The sequence below is a fragment of the Mixophyes fleayi genome, chromosome 10 (assembly GCF_038048845.1).
Source record: "Mixophyes fleayi isolate aMixFle1 chromosome 10, aMixFle1.hap1, whole genome shotgun sequence".
NCBI lineage: Eukaryota > Metazoa > Chordata > Amphibia > Anura > Limnodynastidae > Mixophyes > Mixophyes fleayi.
The window spans coordinates 16452331-16468197 of record NC_134411.1 but is presented as its reverse complement, the minus strand read 5'-3'; positions in this window follow the sequence as shown (position 1 = coordinate 16468197).

The following is a 15867-nucleotide window of genomic DNA, read 5'->3' as shown; positions in this document are numbered from 1 at the left end:
CACAACACTTCTTTAGTAGCAGCCTAACTACCCCCCTCTACTTTTTTGCAGCCTATCTACCACCGTCTTCTTTACTAGCAGCCAATCTACACAACTCTTCTTTAGTAGCAGCCTAACTATACCCCTCTTCTTTTTTAGCAGCCTATCTACCACCGTCTTTTTTGGTAGCAGCCTATCTACACAACTCTTATTTAGTAGCAGCCTAACTAAACCCCTCTTCTTTTTTAGCAGCCTATCTACCACCAACTTCTTTGTTAGCAGCCTACCTACACAACACTTCTTTAGTAGCAGCCTAACTACCCCCCCTCTACTTTTCTGCAGCCTATCTACCACCATCTTCTTTGCTAGCAGCCTATCTACACAACTCTTCTTTAGTAGCAGCCTAACTACACCCCTCTTCTTTTTCAGCAGCCTATCTACCACCGTCTTCTTGTTAGCAGCCTACCTACACAACACTTCTTTAGTAGCAGCCTAACTACCCCCCCTCTACTTTTCTGCAGCCTATCTACCACCATCTTCTTTGCTAGCAGCCTATCTACACAACTCTTCTTTAGTAGCAGCCTAACTACATTCCTCTTCTTTTTTAGCAGCCTATCTACCACCGTCTTCTTTGTTATCAGCCTATCTACACAACTCTTATTTAGTAGCAGCCTAACTACACCCCTCTTCTTTTTTAGCAGCCTATCTACCACCATCTTCTTTGTTAGCAGCCTACCTACACAACACTTCTTTAGTAGCAGCCTACCTACCCCCCTATTCTTTTTTAGCAGCCTATCTACCACCGTCTTCTTTGTCAGCAGCCTATCTACACAACTCTTCTTTAGTAGCAGCCTAACTACACCCCTCTTCTTTTTTAGCAGCCTATCTACCACCGTCTTCTTTGCTAGCAGCCTATCTTCACAACTCTTCTTTAGCAGCAGCCTAACTACCCCCCTCTTCTTTTTTGCAGCCTATCTACAACCGTCTTCTTTACTAGCAGCCTATCTACACAACTCTTCTTTAGTAGCAGCCTAACTACCCCCGCTCGTCGTTTTTAGTAGCCTATCCACCACTGTCTTCTATGTTAGCAGCCTATCTACACATCTCTTTTTTACCAGCAGACTATCTACCCACCCTCTTCATTGCTATCAGCCTATCTACCACCCTCTTCTTTGTTAACAGCCTATCTACTACACCTTTTCATTGTTAGCAGCCTATCTACATAACTCTTCTTTAGTAGCCGCCTAATTACACCCCTCTTCTTTTTTAGCAGCCTATCTACCACCGTCTTCTTTGTTAGCAGCCTATCTACACAACTCTTATTTAGTAGCAGCCTAACTACACCCCTATTCTTTTTTAGCAGCCAATCTTCCACCATCTTCTTTGTTAGCAGCCTATCTACACAACACTTCTTTAGTAGCAGCCTAACTACCCCCCTCTACTTTTTTGCAGCCTATCTACCACCGTCTTCTTTACTAGCAGCCAATCTACACAACTCTTCTTTAGTAGCAGCCTAACTACACCCCTCTTCTTTTTTAGCAGCCTATCTACCACCGTCTTCTTGTTAGCAGCCTACATACACAACTCTTCTTTAGTAACAGCCTAACATCCCGCTCTTCTTTTTTGCAGCCTATCTACCACCGCCTTCTTTGTTAGCAGCCCACCTACACAACACTTCTTTAGCAGCAGCCTAACTACCCCCCTCTTCTTTTTTGCAGCCTATCTACCACCGTCTTCTTTGCTAGCAGCCTATCTACACAACTCTTCTTTAGTAGCAGCCTATCTACACAACTCTTCTTTAGTAGCAGCCTAACTACACCCCTCTTCTTTTTTAGCAGCCTATCTACCACCGTCTTCTTTGTTAGCAGTCTATCTACACAACTCTTATAAAGTAGCAGCCTAACTACACCCCTCTTCTTTTTTAGCAGCCTATCTACCACCGTTTTCTTTATTAGCAGCCTACCTACACAACATTTCTTTAGCAGCAGCCTAACTACCCCCCCTCTACTTTTTTGCAGCCTATCTACCACCATCTTCTTTGCTAGCAGCCTATCTACAAAACTTTTCTTTAGTAGCAGCCTAACTACACCCCTCTTCTTTTTTAGCAGCCTATCTACAACCGTCTTCTTTACTAGCAGCCTATCTATACAACTCTTCTTAAGTAGCAGCCGAACTACCAGCGCTCGTCATTTTTAGCAGCCTATCCACCACTGTCTTCTATGTTAGCAGCCTATCTACACATCTCTTCTTTAGCAGCAGACTATCTACTCGCCCTCTTCATAGCTATCAGCCTATCTACCACCCTCTTCTTTGTTAACAGCCTATCTACTACACCTTTTCCTTCTTTGCAGCCTATCTACATAACTATTCTTTAGTAGCCGCCTAACTACCACCCCTCTTCTTTTTTAGCAGCCTATCTACCACCGTCTTCTTTGTTAGCAGCCTATCTACACAACTCTTCTTTAGTAGTAGCCTAACTGCACCCCTCTTTTTTTTTGCAGTATATCTACCACCGTCTTCTTTGTTAGCAGCCTATCTACACAACTCTTATTTAGCAGCAGCCTATATACACCCCTCTTCTTTTTTAGCAGCCTATCTACCACCGTCTTCTTTGTTTGCAGCCTACCTACACAACACTTATTTAGTAGCAGCCTAACTACCCCCCTCTTCTTTTTTGCATCCTATCTACAACCGTCTTCTTTGCTAGCAGGCCTATCTACACAATGCTTCTTTGGTACCAGCCTAACTAAACCCATCTTCTTTTCTAGCAGCCTATCTACCACCGTCTTCTTTGTTATCAGTCTATCTACACAACTCCTATTTAGTAGCAGCCTAACTACACCCCTCTTCTTTTTTAGCAGCCTATCTACCACCGTCTTCTTTGTTATCAGCCTATCTACACAACTCTTATTTAGTAGCAGCCTAACTACACCCCTCTTCTTTTTTAGCAGCCTATCTACCACCGTCTTCTTTGTTAGCAGCCTACCTACACAACACTTCTTTAGTAGCAGACTACCTACCCCCCTCTTCTTTTTTAGCAGCCTATCTACCACCGTCTTCTTTGTCAGCAGCCTATCTACACAACTCTTCTTTAGTAGCAGCCTAACTACTCCCCTCTTCTTTTTTAGCAGCCATCTACCACCGTCTTCTTTGCTAGCAGCCTATCTACACAACTCTTCTTTAGTAGCAGCCTATCTACACAACTCTTCTTTAGTAGCAGCCTAACTACACCCCTCTTCTTTTTTAGCAGCCTATCTACCACCGTCTTCTTTGTTAGCAGACTATCTACACAACTCTTATAAAGTAGCAGCCTAACTACACCCCTCTTCTTTTTTAGCAGCCTATCTACCACCGTTTTCTTTATTAGCAGACTACCTACACAACACTTCTTTAGTAGCAGCCTAACTACCCCCCCCTCTACTTTTTTGCAGCCTATCTACCACCATCTTCTTTGCTAGCAGCCTATCTACAAAACTTTTGTTTAGTAGCAGCCTAACTCCACCCCTTTTCTTTTTTAGCAGCCTATCTACAACCGTCTTCTTTACTAGCAGCCTATCTATACAACTCTTCTTAAGTAGCAGCCTAACTACCCGCGCTCGTCGTTTTTAGCAGCCTATCCACCACTGTCTTCTATGTTAGCAGCCTATCTACACATCTCTTCTTTAGCAGCAGACTATCTACCCGCCCTCTTCATAGCTATCAGCCTATCTACCACCCTCTTCTTTGTTAACAACCTATCTACTACACCTTTTCCTTGTTTGCAGCCTATCTACATAACTCTTCTTTAGTAGCCGCCTAACTACACCCCTCTTCTTTTTTAGCAGCCTATCTACCACCGTCTTCTTTGTTAGCAGCCTACCAACACAACACTTCTTTAGCAGCAGCCTAACTACCCCCTCTTCTTTTTTGCAGCCTATCAACCACCGTCTTCTTTGTTAGCAGCCTATCTACAATACTCTTCTTTAGTAGTAGTCTAACTGCACCCCTCTTCTTTTTTGCAGTATATCTACCACCGTCTTCTTTGTTAGCAGCCTATCCACACAACTCCTATTTAGTAGCAGCCTAACTACACCCCTCTTCTTTTTTAGCAGCCTATCTACCACCGTCTTCTTTGTTATCAGCCTATCTACACAACTCTTCTTTAGTAGCAGCCTAACTACACCCCTCTTCTTTTTTAGCAGCCTATCTACCACCGTCTTCTTTGTTTACAGCCTACCTACACAACACTTATTTAGAAGCAGCCTAACTACCCCCCTCTTCTTTTTTGCATCCTATCTACCACCGTCTTCTTTGCTAGCAGCCTATCTACACAACTCTTCTTTAGTAGCAGCCTAACTAAACCCATCTTCTTTTCTAGCAGCCTATCTACCACCGTCTTCTTTGTTATCAGCCTATCTACACATCTCCTATTTAGTAGCAGCCTAACTACACCCCTCTTCTTTTTTAGCAGCCTATCTACCACCATCTTCTTTGTTAGCAGCCTACCTACACAACACTTCTTTAGCAGCAGCCTAACTACTACCCCTCTTCTTTTTTAGCAGCCTATCTACCACCGTCTTCTGTGTTAGCAGCCTATCTACACAACTCCTATTTAGTAGCAGCCTAACTACACCCCTCTTCTTTTTTAGCAGCCTATCTACCACCGTCTTCTTTGTTATCAGCCTATCTACACAACTCTTATTTAGTAGCAGCCTAACTACACCCCTCTTCTTTTTTAGCAGCCTATCTACCACCGTCTTCTTTGTTAGCAGCCTACCTACACAACACTTCTTTAGTAGCAGCCTACCTACCCCCCTCTTCTTTTTTAGCAGCCTATCTACCACCGTCTTCTTTGTCAGCAGCCTATCTACACAACTCTTCTTTAGTAGCAGCCTAACTACACCCCTCTTCTTTTTTAGCAGCCTATCTACCACCGTCTTCTTTGTTTACAGCCTACCTACACAACACTTCTTTAGCAGCAGCCTAACTACTACCGCTCTTCTTTTTTAGCAGCCTATCTACCACCGTCTTCTTTGCTAGCAGCCTATCTACACAACTCTTCTTTAGTAGCAGCCTAACTACACCCATCTTCTTTTTTAGCAGCCTATCTACCACCGTCTTCTTTGTTAGCAGCCTATCTACACAACACTTCTTTAGTAGCAGCCTAACTACACCCCTATTCTTTTTTAGCAGCCTATCTACCACCATCTTCTTTGTTAGCAGCCTACCTACACAACACTTCTTTAGTAGCAGCCTAACTACCCCCCCCCCTCTTCTTTTTTAGCATCCTATCTACCACCGTCTTCTTTGTCAGCAGCCTATCTACACAACTCTTATTTAGTAGCAGCCTAACTACACCCCTCTTCTTTTTTAGCAGCCTATCTACCACCGTCTTCTTTGTTATCAGCCTAACTACACAACTCTTATTTAGTAGCAGCCTAACTACACCCCTCTTCTTTTTTAGCAGCCTATCTACCACCGTCTTCTTTGTTAGCAGCCTACCTACACAACACTTCTTTAGTAGCAGCCTAACTACCCCCCCTCTTCTTTTTTGCAGCCTATCTACCACCGTCTTCTTTGCTAGCAGCCTATCTTCACAACTCTTCTTTAGCAGCAGCCTAACTACCCCCCTCTTCTTTTTTGCAGCCTATCTACAACCGTCTTCTTTACTAGCAGCCTATCTACACAACTCTTCTTTAGTAGCAGCCTAACTACCCCCGCTCGTCGTTTTTAGTAGCCTATCCACCACTGTCTTCTATGTTAGCAGCCTATCTACACATCTCTTTTTTACCAGCAGACTATCTACCCACCCTCTTCATTGCTATCAGCCTATCTACCACCCTCTTCTTTGTTAACAGCCTATCTACTACACCTTTTCATTGTTAGCAGCCTATCTACATAACTCTTCTTTAGTAGCCGCCTAATTACACCCCTCTTCTTTTTTAGCAGCCTATCTACCACCGTCTTCTTTGTTAGCAGCCTATCTACACAACTCTTATTTAGTAGCAGCCTAACTACACCCCTATTCTTTTTTAGCAGCCAATCTTCCACCATCTTCTTTGTTAGCAGCCTATCTACACAACACTTCTTTAGTAGCAGCCTAACTACCCCCCTCTACTTTTTTGCAGCCTATCTACCACCGTCTTCTTTACTAGCAGCCAATCTACACAACTCTTCTTTAGTAGCAGCCTAACTATACCCCTCTTCTTTTTTAGCAGCGTATCTACCACCGTCTTTTTTGGTAGCAGCCTATCTACACAACTCTTATTTAGTAGCAGCCTAACTAAACCCCTCTTCTTTTTTAGCAGCCTATCTACCACCAACTTCTTTGTTAGCAGCCTACCTACACAACACTTCTTTAGTAGCAGCCTAACTACCCCCCCTCTACTTTTCTGCAGCCTATCTACCACCATCTTCTTTGCTAGCAGCCTATCAACACAACTCTTCTTTAGTAGCAGCCTAACTACACCCCTCTTCTTTTTCAGCAGCCTATCTACCACCGTCTTCTTGTTAGCAGGCTACCTACACAACACTTCTTTAGTAGCAGCCTAACTACCCCCCCTCTACTTTTCTGCAGCCTATCTACCACCATCTTCTTTGCTAGCAGCCTATCTACACAACTCTTCTTTAGTAGCAGCCTAACTACATTCCTCTTCTTTTTTAGCAGCCTATCTACCACCGTCTTCTTTGTTATCAGCCTATCTACACAACTCTTATTTAGTAGCAGCCTAACTACACCCCTCTTCTTTTTTAGCAGCCTATCTACCACTGTCTTCTTTGTTAGCAGCCTACCTACACAACACTTCTTTAGTAGCAGCCTACCTACCCCCCTCTTCTTTTTTAGCAGCCTATCTACCACCGTCTTCTTTGTCAGCAGCCTATCTACACAACTCTTCTTTAGTAGCAGCCTAACTACACCCCTCTTCTTTTTTAGCAGCCTATCTACCACCGTCTTCTTTGCTAGCAGCCTATCTACACAACTCTTCTTTAGTAGCAGCCTATCTACACAACTCTTCTTTAGTAGCAGCCTAACTACACCCCTCTTCTTTTTTAGCAGCCTATCTACCACCGTCTTCTTTGTTAGCAGACTATCTACACAACTCTTATAAAGTAGCAGCCTAACTACACCCCTCTTCTTTTTTAGCAGCCTATCTACCACCGTTTTCTTTATTAGCAGACTACCTACACAACACTTCTTTAGTAGCAGCCTAACTACCCCCCCTCTACTTTTTTGCAGCCTATCTACCACCATCTTCTTTGCTAGCAGCCTATCTACAAAACTTTTCTTTAGTAGCAGCCTAACTACACCCCTCTTCTTTTTTAGCAGCCTATCTACAACCGTCTTCTTTACTAGCAGCCTATCTATACAACTCTTCTTAAGTAGCAGCCTAACTACCCGCGCTCGTTGTTTTTAGCAGCCTATCCACCACTTTCTTCTATGTTAGCAGCCTATCTACACATCTCTTCTTTAGCAGCAGACTATCTACCCGCCCTCTTCATAGCTATCAGCCTATCTACCACCCTCTTCTTTGTTAACAGCCTATCTACTACACCTTTTCCTTGTTTGCAGCCTATCTACATAACTCTTCTTTAGTAGCCGCCTAACTACACCCCTCTTCTTTTTTAGCAGCCTATCTACCACCGTCTTCTTTGTTAGCAGCCTACCAACACAACACTTCTTTAGCAGCAGCCTAACTACCCCCCTCTTCTTTTTTGCAGCCTATCAACCACCGTCTTCTTTGTTAGCAGCCTATCTACACAACTCTTCTTTAGTAGTAGCCTAACTACACCCCTCTTCTTTTTTGCAGTATATCTACCACCGTCTTCTTTGTTAGCAGCCTATCTACACAACTCCTATTTAGTAGCAGCCTAACTACACCCCTCTTCTTTTTTAGCAGCCTATCTACCACCGTCTTCTTTGTTATCAGCCTATCTACACAACTCTTACTTAGTAGCAGCCTAACTACACCCATCTTCTTTTTTAGCAGCCTATCTACCACCGTCTTCTTTGTTAGCAGCCTACCTACACAACACTTCTTTAGTAGCAGCCTACCTACCCCCTCTTCTTTTTTAGCAGCCTCTCTACCACCGTCTTCTTTGTCAGCAGCCTATCTACACAACTCTTCTTTAGTAGCAGCCTAACTACACCCCTCTTCTTTTTTAGCAGCCTATCTACCACCGTCTTCTTTGTTTACAGCCTACCTACACAACACTTATTTAGTAGCAGCCTAACTACCCCCCTCTTCTTTTTTGCATCCTATCTACCACCGTCTTCTTTGCTAGCAGCCTATCTACACAACTCTTCTTTAGTAGCAGCCTAACTACCCCCCCTCTACTTTTCTGCAGCCTATCTACCACCATCTTCTTTGCTAGCAGCCTATCTACACAACTCTTCTTTAGTAGCAGCCTAACTACATTCCTCTTCTTTTTTAGCAGCCTATCTACCACCGTCTTCTTTGTTATCAGCCTATCTACACAACTCTTATTTAGTAGCAGCCTAACTACACCCCTCTTCTTTTTTAGCAGCCTATCTACCACTGTCTTCTTTGTTAGCAGCCTACCTACACAACACTTCTTTAGCAGCAGCCTAACTACCCCCCTCTTCTTTTTTGCAGCCTATCAACCACCGTCTTCTTTGTTAGCAGCCTATCTACACAACTCTTCTTTAGTAGTAGCCTAACTGCACCCCTCTTCTTTTTTGCAGTATATCTACCACCGTCTTCTTTGTTAGCAGACTATCTACACAACTCTTATAAAGTAGCAGCCTAACTACACCCCTCTTCTTTTTTAGCAGCCTATCTACCACCGTTTTCGTTATTAGCAGACTACCTACACAACACTTCTTTAGTAGCAGCCTAACTACCCCCCCTCTACTTTTTTGCAGCCTATCTACCACCATCTTCTTTGCTAGCAACCTATCTACAAAACTTTTCTTTAGTAGCAGCCTAACTACACCCCTCTTCTTTTTTAGCAGCCTATCTACAACCGTCTTCTTTACTAGCAGCCTATCTATACAACTCTTCTTAAGTAGCAGCCTAACTACCCGCGCTCGTTGTTTTTAGCAGCCTATCCACCACTTTCTTCTATGTTAGCAGCCTATCTACACATCTCTTCTTTAGCAGCAGACTATCTACCCGCCCTCTTCATAGCTATCAGCCTATCTACCACCCTCTTCTTTGTTAACAGCCTATCTACTACACCTTTTCCTTGTTTGCAGCCTATCTACATAACTCTTCTTTAGTAGCCGCCTAACTACACCCCTCTTCTTTTTTAGCAGCCTATCTACCACCGTCTTCTTTGTTAGCAGCCTACCAACACAACACTTCTTTAGCAGCAGCCTAACTACCCCCCTCTTCTTTTTTGCAGCCTATCAACCACCGTCTTCTTTGTTAGCAGCCTATCTACACAACTCTTCTTTAGTAGTAGCCTAACTGCACCCCTCTTCTTTTTTGCAGTATATCTACCACCGTCTTCTTTGTTAGCAGCCTATCTACACAACTCCTATTTAGTAGCAGCCTAACTACACCCCTCTTCTTTTTTAGCAGCCTATCTACCACCGTCTTCTTTGTTAGCAGCCTACCAACACAACACTTCTTTAGCAGCAGCCTAACTACCCCCCTCTTCTTTTTTGCAGCCTATCAACCACCGTCTTCTTTGTTAGCAGCCTATCTACACAACTCTTCTTTAGTAGTAGCCTAACTGCACCCCTCTTCTTTTTTGCAGTATATCTACCACCGTCTTCTTTGTTAGCAGCCTATCTACACAACTCCTATTTAGTAGCAGCCTAACTACACCCCTCTTCTTTTTTAGCAGCCTATCTACCACCGTCTTCTTTGTTATCAGCCTATCTACCACCCTCTTCTTTGTTAACAGCCTATCTACTACACCTTTTCATTGTTAGCAGCCTATCTACATAACTCTTCTTTAGTAGCCGCCTAATTACACCCCTCTTCTTTTTAGCAGCCTATCTACCACCGTCTTCTTTGTTAGCAGCCTATCTACACAACTCTTATTTAGTAGCAGCCTAACTACACCCCTATTCTTTTTTAGCAGCCAATCTTCCACCATCTTCTTTGTTAGCAGCCTATCTACACAACACTTCTTTAGTAGCAGCCTAACTACCCCCCTCTACTTTTTTGCAGCCTATCTACCACCGTCTTCTTTACTAGCAGCCAATCTACACAACTCTTCTTTAGTAGCAGCCTCACTATACCCCTCTTCTTTTTTAGCAGCCTATCTACCACCGTCTTTTTTGGTAGCAGCCTATCTACACAACTCTTATTTAGTAGCAGCCTAACTACACCCCTCTTCTTTTTTAGCAGCCTATCTACCACCAACTTCTTTGTTAGCAGCCTACCTACACAACACTTCTTTAGTAGCAGCCTAACTACCCCCCCTCTACTTTTCTGCAGCCTATCTACCACCATCTTCTTTGCTAGCAGCCTATCTACACAACTCTTCTTTAGTAGCAGCCTAACTACACCCCTCTTCTTTTTCAGCAGCCTATCTACCACCGTCTTCTTGTTAGCAGCCTACCTACACAACACTTCTTTAGTAGCAGCCTAACTACCCCCCCTCTACTTTTCTGCAGCCTATCTACCACCATCTTCTTTGCTAGCAGCCTATCTACACAACTCTTCTTTAGTAGCAGCCTAACTACATTCCTCTTCTTTTTTAGCAGCCTATCTACCACCGTCTTCTTTGTTAGCAGCCTATCTACACAACTCTTCTTTAGCAGCAGCCTAACTACACCCATCTTCTTTTTTTAAGCCTATCTACAACCGTTTTCTTTGCTAGCAGCCTATCTACACAACTCTTCTTAAGTAGCAGCCTAACTACACCCCTATTCTTTTTTAGCAGCCTATCTACCACCATCTTCTTTGTTAGCAGCCTACATACACAACACTTCTTTAGTAGCAGCCTAACAACCCCCCTTTTCTTTTTTAGCAGCCTATCTACCACCGTCTTCTTTGTCAGCAGCCTATCTACACAACTCTTCTTTAGTAGCAGCCTAACTACACCCCTCTTCTTTTTTAGCAGCCTATCTACCACCATCTTCTTTGCTAGCAGCCTATCTACACAACTCTTTTTTAGAAGCAGCATATCTGACAGCCCACCTCTTCTTTTTAGCAGCCTATCTACCACCCCTTTCTTTGAAAGCAGCCTATCTACCCCCCTCTTCTTTATTAGCAGCCTATCTCCCCCCCTTTATTGTTAGCAGCCTATCTTCCAACCCTTTTCTTTGTTAGAAGCCTATCTACACAACTCTTCTTTAGTAGCAGCCTAACTACCCCCCCTCTTTTTTTTTAGCAGCCTATCTACCACCGTCTTCTTTGTTAGCAGCTTATCTACCTTCCCTCTTCTTTATTAGTAGCCTATCTACACACCTCTTCTGTAGTAGCAGCCTCTCTACCCCCCTCTTCTTTGTTAGCAGTCTGTCTAATCCCCCTTCTTCTTCGGTAATAACCTATCTACCCCCTCTTCTTTGCTAGCAGCCTATCTCCCCCCCCCTTTTGGTTACCCTTTCTCCTTCCCCCACCTCCTCTTCAGGAGCAGCCTATCTTTCTACCTCCTCTTATTTGTTAGCAACCTGTCTACCCCCCTCCTCTTTTTCGTTTGCAGCCTTTCTACCCCCCTCTTCTTCGGGAGCAGCCTATCTACCACCCCTTTTCTTTATTAGCATGCTATTTCCCCCCAATTATTCGTTAGCAGCCTATCCACCCCCCCCCCCCCCTTTCTTCAGTAGCAGCCTTTCTACCTCTCTCCCCCCCCACCTTTTCTTTTGTCAGCAGGTTATATCCCCCCCCATTTTTTATTAGCAGCCTATTTACCCCCCCCCCTATTCTTTGTTAACAGCCTATCTACCCCCTTGTTCTTCTTCAGTAGCAGCCTATCTACCCCATCTATCAAATTTGTTAGATCATCTAACAAATAAGTTTGTATGAGAATCATGTATTGGTGACAGGATCTCCCAAAAACAAATGATGCTTTGTAAAGTAGCTACCAATTTCTGATATAAGTAGAATGCATACCATATTATTATGACCACAAGCAATTAGTACTGAAAGCTATTAGTTGACATCCTTGTATTTACAATCTAATCCAATAACACATTTGCAAATGCCAAATGAAGACTTATGACAAATAAAATCACACTTAATGGTTTGAGAATCATTGCTCTATCTGATAATGTGAATCATGGGAATAAAATAATTTGGCATGTTTAGGTGAGTTTTGCCAAATTATACATTTATAAACACTATTCTACAAGTAACTGTGTAGAGAAGGCAGTGTTGCCCATAGCAACCAATCAGACATTTGCTTTCATTTTGTAAGCTGCACTACAAAAATGACGGAATGTGATTGGTTGCTAAGGGCCTTCAGCTATCTGAAGAATATTTTTCTGAACTGTGTGTCGAATGACACAAATTAAACAAGACAAGGTCAATTTGATGCAGGGAATAATAAAGCTCAATGTATACATTAAAATAATCTAATGATCATTTTGATTGCTTATTGATTGTTGATTGTTTTGATTGCAATGTAATCACAACTGTATAAATTTATATCATACTTGTCAACTCTCCCGGAATTTCTGGGAAACTTCCAAATTACAGGTAGGTCCCAGACTACCAGGAGAGCAGGCTATTCTTCCGCATCCAGCTCACTTCCTAGTGAAGTGGACGTGTTGGGGGCCTCCATGACACGATTTGATGCAAATCCTGTAATTTTGTCCCTGCCCCCACAACATAACGCCTCTGGGAGATCCTGGAAGGGACAAAAATAATGTTGGCAAATATGATTTATATATGATGGACAGGGGCACACAAAAGGCGTCTGAATAATTAACAAATGCCCTAAAAGTCTAACTCATGGATGGTAGTGATGACTAAATATAGCCTTCCTCAACTAATGGGAGAACTGACTATTTACCTGCAGACACCCATCTCGTTATAAAATACTACATAATATAGACAGAGGGAGAGTACTATGGTGCCATGTTGCAAAACATATTGTTTATTCCGGTGGTAAACGCTTTACCGATTACGAGAACTCCGACAAGGTTGACACCTACATAAAAAATCCGATTGACTAAAAAAACTAATAGAATAAAAAGAGACTTACCTGTCAACCGAAGCTCCAGATGTCTGATGGCATCGTCATGCTGACAGTCAGGGATTCTGAAGACCCAGCTGTCTGGAACTTCAGTGTGACATCATAATACACTGTTAATAATATTAACAATAATAGAACAATTACACATAATACATTATACTAATACAATAATCTAATTTCTCATTTTTATTTGATGCCTTGCTTGTGACACTAGCGAGTGTTCAGCAATGCAACGTGACATATAAACAAATTACAGCAATGCAACCACGGACTTGCACAATTTCTTTATTTAATCCTTATTAAATATATGTCATTTACTGTTAATGTTCAGCATAAACTTATTTAATGTCTGATTGCTAACATTAAGAAATGGATATGTATTTGAAGTGTGACTGACATGTCTATATTAGCGCATTTATTATTGAACCACTTAATATCAGAATTGTAGTATCTATGTTAAAGACAATCAAATTATCATAAATCCCTAAACAGTATTGGTTATTTAAGCCAAAAATTAAAAAAAAATTAGGTTTATGTAACATTTGGGGCTAGATTTAGTAAGCTGTGGGTTTGAAAAAGTGGGGATGTTGCCTATAGCAACCAATCAGATTCTAGCTTTCATTTATTTAGTACCTTCTACAAAATGACAGCTAGAATCTGATTGGTTGCTATAGGCAACATCCCCACTATTTCAAACCCGCAGCTTAGTAAATCTAGCCCTAGGTCTTAAATATGTATCATTAAGTGAAAGATTATGTATGAATCGAATATATTGTGAATTGTGAATACATTGTTCAAATGTTTTAAAAACATTGGAACAGTATTATACATTTAAAAACAATCTGTCACGATTACATTACAGTGTATTTTTGAAAATATTGAACTTTGTTTAGAGATACTTTGAGTACCAGACATTATGTCTCAGACTTACAACTTTTTACTTTGAAATGTAAGATTCTAATTATTTACTGTTAGAAGTGTTTTCTATTCCACGTTGTATTACTAGTGTGGGTTGTTACACTTATCTTGCTTCAGACTATACAAAGTCGATTTAGATTAGGTGTACATTTTGGAGTTTTTCTGCTGACAAGAGAATATAGGGTTATGTAAACAGTCTTGGAAAGGACTGAAGTAAATAGAAATATAACATGAAGGTAGCAGCTGTTAATATAGGATTGTAGCTTTTGAAGACAAAGGGCAAAATAAGATCAGATAGGTACACGTGTTTTTGAAAACATAAAATGACTCTTTTTCTTTTTTCTGACCTTGAAATTAGTTAATCGAGTTTTAATCATTACAAAAAAAATAATAATTTTATTTTACAATCATTTTCACCTGAAATTACATATTATTATTATCGTAGATTTGTAAGGCACCACAGTGCTCCGCAGTGCCGTACTATAGGGAAAACAGTACATACATAAAACAGGGATATACAAGGTAGACAAAATAAACGCAGACAAGAAAACGAAGGGTATGGAGGACCCCTCTCTTTAGAGAGCTTATATTATAAGTGGAAGAGGGCACAGCTGAAACAAGAGGAGCATATGTGGCTCACAGTGGACAATTGTGAGGGTGTATTAGTGTGAATAGTGTTGTTATCGGGGATAAAGTCATACCTAAAAAAGAGATGGGTTTTCAAAGAGAGTCTAAAGATTTGAAGGCTGTGGAAAAGTCTGATTGAGCCTGGTAGGGAATTCCATAAGTGGGGAGCAGCTCAGAAGAAGTCTTTTAGGCAGGAGTGAGAGGTGGTTACCAGAGATGAGACAAGACACAGGTCAGAGGTAGATCTAAGAGGGCGGGAGGGAGAGTATTTTGATATGAGATTTGAGATGTATGTAGGGGTAGTGTTGTTGAGGGCTTTGTAGGTAACAGTGAGTAATTTAAATTTGATTCTGGAGGACACAGCGAGCCAGTATAGGGATTTGCAAAGTGATGCAGCAGATGTGGAGCGGTGAGAGAGGAAGATCAGCCTTGCAGCAGCATTTAGGATAGATTGAATTGTGGATATATGGATGTCAGGAATGCTAGATAGCAGGAGGTTACAATAGTCAAGACGGGAGATGATGAGAGAATGGATAAAAGTTTTGGTAACATACTTGAGAAATGTTGGTGAAGTCAATGTGACACCAAACAGATGCCATGGAAACAAAGGCATAAAACCGGAACACCATTACATTATTTCCCTTTGCCGCCTTTTTTAAACCCCATGTCTCCACCCACTTACAGTATCCTGAATATCATATTTGCAATATATTCTATATTGAAGCACCTGAGGGCGAGCCCAGACTGATGACAACTGATGCAGAGTTGGTCATATGTCGAGATGAGCTCGTCTTTGCACCTGTCATATAGCAGGTTACAAAGATATGCCTCCTAGCAGACTTATAGCTGTGGAGGTCTAGATAAGCTGCATTTGCATAAACACACCTTTTCTGTACTCAGTCAACATTAGAATGCCCTTTCTCTCCCCTCAATCTGCCTCTGCAGAATTGCACAAGTCTGTATCGGCGTGCGACCACTTTCTGGGCATGTGCACAGGACCAGCTGATCTAATAGGCTGACTAGGCTGCAGCCTAGGGTGCAAGGTTTTTAGGGGCGCAAAATTGTAATAAGTGAAATAAGTGGCAAAGATTGCCGTGAGCTGTTTGAGAGGCTATTTAGCACACGCACAACGCCTGCAATCCGCTGGAAAATAAATCCAGCAGTTTGCAGGGCAAAAAAAGTAAAATGACAGGTTAGTAAATGTCCCCATGGTGTAGTCACACCATTACGGCATTGTAATACTATGCA